The 4,852-nt window shown below is 36.7% G+C and overlaps 1 long non-coding RNA gene across 1 annotated transcript in view; it reads left to right on the top strand.

Annotated features, from left to right (window-relative positions):
• Positions 1-698: 698 nt before the first annotated feature.
• Positions 699-4,852, top strand: part of LOC128247892 (uncharacterized) — a 216,933-nt gene continuing 212,779 nt past the window's right edge. The window contains exon 1 of the long non-coding RNA XR_008264202.1: positions 699-999. This is a non-coding gene — a long non-coding RNA (uncharacterized LOC128247892). The remainder of the gene's footprint in view (positions 1,000-4,852) is intronic.

The raw sequence follows: 4,852 nt of genomic DNA, 5'->3' as shown, positions 1-4,852 counted from the left end.
AAGTACAGTCAGTGATTATTTTTTCTTTATCTTTTAGGCGGAAGATGTAACACTGCCCATGACACTCTACAGGGACTTCGAGACTGTTAGGACGAAAAAGAAGGAGTTATTCTCAAACCGGAGACCAGGTCCAAATGCTTGCAACAGAGTGGACTCCGCTAAAATTATCCAAGGTACCCGAGGTACCTGGTAATAGTGTTTTTTTTTAATTGGGCGATGGATTAACTCTACCACTCAAGTAGGCAATGGTGAGATTTGAATTAAAAAGCTAGGAGCCGGAACAATTACTTCCATGCATTTGGTTCAACATTCTTAGAGTTTCATTCATCTACTGTCTTGGAGTGGTAGTTTTTATTTTTTATCAACCTCGAATGAATGAAAGGCAAAGGTGAGTTCGGTGGGATTTGAAGTCAGAGTAAAGAGAATCGGAATAAATACAGCACGGCCTTCAATCCGACTCTACCAATTCACCAGCTGAAAATTGATTTGGGGAATTTCATTTGAAATTTAGTAACTAAAAGAAGCCAGAAAAGCTATTTTCATTAACTGATTAAGCTTATCATTGCTTTGTATAAAGTACGTTGTTATCTGGTCATTCTGGTGCAGAGGAAATTAAGCATTTACGAAAGTTTATCAGTGGTCATATGCAAGATAGCCTGAGATTAGTAATCATGTTTTCATAATAATATACCAAAACCAGTTTATATTGTTCATATTCTATCATAACCGTAGTTTTTTACAAAGAAGAAAAATTACGTTAAAATTTCATATTATACCATTATATTTAATAACTAAAAGACTTAACTTACGAATTAACGCCCTTTTAGAGTTTTAAGGGAACACCCATCTCGTTAACACTCACAAGTCTTCTTATTCTGCTTTCCTACATTTCTTTCGGAGGATCTATGGTGCTACATTCGCATCAGGATTGAATATATTGAAAGCGCTTACAAGGTCTCCTATTACAATTCAGTTTACTTCTTGGACACTTTATAGAAGGTATGTACAACCGCCTTTTAATAACTGGCTTTATGTGATATGATATACAACTTATATAATCGGGCTGCACAGCTATAAGAATAATTCAATGAAATTCCCGTGTTGTGTAGAAACACACGAACACACAGACACAGACACACTCACACACACAAACGAATGCACTGCAAATATAACATATATTATACCAAAACTTATATTAAAGCAAAAATAACGTATTATGTTACAAATGCTTATCATAAGGTTAGGCTCTGAGGATTGAAAAGTGAACCAAAAAATCGTCAGGTTTAATAAAAACTTAAGGTAGATTTAAACTTTCACAACACCATAGCGTAGAAAGAAGAATAGTATGGGCGCAGACTCTGTTTTATTTTCACATTAATAAGAGACGGATATAGGGGTGTGTGTAAAAATGTCATTAATAATAATTTTTTTGGGTGAGAGGTTAGGACTGGTATTTGAACCTCTGCATTACATTTAGTAAATTATAAATATTTTAATCGAAAACGTAAGAGAGAAAGAGAAACGAAATTATTCGAATTAATAGATCTATATATATTGTTATAGGTATGTTCGTGACTTTGTGCGTCATAATGATCGACTATGAAGCATCGTAAATTTCCATCGTCGTCGGCTTTAACTCGTGTTCAGGTAGGAGATCTGTTATTGTTGTTGGCACTCCGTCGCTTGCGACGTCGAGGGTTCCAGTTGATCCGATCAACGGAACAGCCTGCTCGTGAAATTAACGTGCAAGTGGCTGAGCACTCCACAGACATGTGTACTCTTAACATAGTTCTCAGGGATATTCAGCGTGACACAGTGTGACAAGGCTGACCCTTTGAATTACAGGCACAACAGAAACAGGAAGTAAGAGTGAGAGAAAGCTGTGGTGAAAGAGTACAGCAGGGTTCGCCACCATCCCCTGCCGGAGCCTCGTGGAGCTTTAGGTGTTTTCGCTCAATAAACACTCACAGCGCCCGGTCTGGGAATCGAAACCGCGATCCTATGACTGCGAATCCGCTGCCCTAACCACTGGGCCATTGCGCCTCCACTAGGAGATCTGTAGCCAGCGAATGATCTTCATCTTGATGGGTGTGGAGGGTGCCAGTGCCTAAAGTGGCTGTTCAAGTTAAGAGCGGTGTAGAAGAATCGGGGTTATTTATGGTAGGGGAGAGCTAGTAGGGGACGAGGAAGTGCGAGTCGCACTGCAAATTAACCATGCCTTTATCAGTTAACATGTTATTTTTCGTTCCCGAAACGACGACATGCAATGCTGAGCTGGTAGGATTTGAATAGAAGATTTTTAAAGGACTGCAGGCATTTTATCTGAAGCTCTAACGATAGGCATTCTAGAAATGACAACCATATCTTTTTCAAATCACACCCCTGCATATTAAAACATAAATAGAATGCAGTGTGACTATAATTAAGCTAGTGTCAACCCATCTGAGGAGGGCACGGAGAGGCTAATTAGAAATATATGTGATGCAAAAATTTATATTGGCCAATGACTAATATTATTTTATCAAGTACGAGAGATAACTTTGCACATGCTTTTGTTTTATATAACCTTATCAGCGAAGTAAACCCTTCACCATACGGCGTAGTACTGACATGTTTAAAAATACATGGATTCTGACGACGATAAATGTATTAAAGGCTGCTCAGGCGTTGAACAATCTGAATCGTTAGGGCATCTGGCAAAAATTGCTTGCCTTATTTAGTTACAATTCTTTACGTTCTGAGTTCTAATCCTGTCGAAGTGAGTTTTGGTTTCCATTTTCTGGAGGATCACTAAAATAAAAGTACACCAAACAAATATTGGAGCTGGCTTAATTGAGCAACCTTTCCTACCAAATTTGCGAGCCTGGTATCTATCGATGTTAGAAATCATTACAGGTTTGTTCGATCAGAGCTGACCTGAAGATAAACAACAACAACAACAGTGAAAACTAAATTCGTTGTCAGCAGATCCAACCGCAATGAAGCTAAGCAACAATCAAAATTAGCCAGTGTTGCCTTAAGCTGTGTCTCGAAAAAGAATTGAGCGAACTCAGCATTTCCTCAGACTGATAAAAGCGCTCAGTCATTTACTATCAGTATATAGAGCTTCTTTTTCTTCTCTACCAATCGTCGTCGTCATCATCGTCGTCGTCATTACACTCATCATCCTCGTCATCGTCACCAACCACTACTACTACTACTACTACTACTACTACTACTACTACTCTTTATTCTTTCTTTCTTTCTTTCTTTCTTTCTTTATCTTTCTTTCTTTCTTTCTTTCTTTCTTTCTTTGTCTTTCTTTCTTTCTTTCTTTGTCTTTCTTTCTTTCTTTCTTTCTTTGTCTATCTTTCTTTCTTTCTTTTTTCTTTCTTTCTTTCTTTCTTTCTTTGTCTTTCATTCTTTCTTTTTTCTTCTTTCCTTTCCTTACTTCTTTTTCTCTCTCTCTTTCTTTCTTTCTTTCTTTCTTTCTTTCTTTCTTTCTTTGTCTTTCATTCTTTCTTTTTTCTTTCCTTTCCTTCTTTTTCTTTCTTTCTTTCTTTCTTTCTTTCTTTCTTTCTTTCTTTCTTTCTTTCTTTCTTTCTTCCACCCCACCCTAACATCTTCCCCTACAAAATACCTCTCCCCCGCCGAACACAATCGCCGCCCCCGTATTTTCTTTTATTTCCATTCACATCACCTATTTTAGTGGCTGTCGATTGCGGGGGTGTGTGTTCAGTAATATGAGAATATTGACTGGCTTAAAACCCCCATCTGTCATGAGATTTAGATAATATGCACTTCCTCACGTAACTCACCCCGACCCTCCACCCAAATAACCATTCTTCTGTTCTAAGACGGAGAGACGATATCCCCCAAGTATTATTAGCTTTTGGTTTTGGAACCAACGTTTTCAACCAGCCAAACCTTGAATAAATACGCAACGGCAAAAAAAAAAACAACAACAATTATTACAACAGCAAGAACTAGCAACAACAACAACAACAACAACAACAACAAATCACAAGAACAGTAGCAACATACTCACCAAAAGACAACAACAACAGCAACAACAACAATAATAATAATAAAAATAATAATAATAAAAATAATAATAATAATAATAAAAATAATAATAATAATAATAAAAATAATAATAATAAAAATAATAATAATACTGATAACGCTGATAACAATACAAGAAGAGGAACCGAAAAACGGAGTGAAATTACGCGAAGCTAATTATATACAAAGGTAAATTGCTCTTATTACGTTTTCGTTATGATTCGTAAAAAATCGGAATGTTCCGTATTTTAGCGGTAATAATTTGTATTAATGTATTTGTTGAAATTTGCGAAACATTTTCATGCTACGTAAATTCACAAACAAACACAGTAGCATACTTATATTTCCCCTCTGTCTACCTGCATGTCTGTCTACCTGCCTGCCCATATGCATGTTTCTGTTTGTTTATGTCTGTCAGTATGCCTGTCCGTCTGTCTGTCTGTCTGTCTGTATACCTGCTTGCTTGCTTGCTTTGCTTTGCCTTTGCTTCCGTGCGTTCGTTCGTTCGTATCTATAATATATCTATTTCCCTGTTTTATATTAAAACGATCGATTTTTCGAACTTTCTTCTCTCAATCTGTCTTAAGATACAAATCGCATCTCTAGAAACTAGCAATCAAAATATAAACACTGAGAGACACACTTACACCCCCTCCCACACACAGAGACGCACACACACGTACATACATACATAAATACATACATACATACATACATACATACATACATGCATGCACACGTGTGTGAGTGTGTGTTTATAAATTTATGTGTGTGTTTATAAATTTATGTGTGTGTGTAAATATATATA

Source organism: Octopus bimaculoides, chromosome 1 (assembly GCF_001194135.2).
Source record: "Octopus bimaculoides isolate UCB-OBI-ISO-001 chromosome 1, ASM119413v2, whole genome shotgun sequence".
Classification (NCBI taxonomy): domain Eukaryota; kingdom Metazoa; phylum Mollusca; class Cephalopoda; order Octopoda; family Octopodidae; genus Octopus; species Octopus bimaculoides.
Note: the sequence above shows the minus strand (reverse complement) of the source record. Positions and strands in the feature narration are given on the sequence as shown.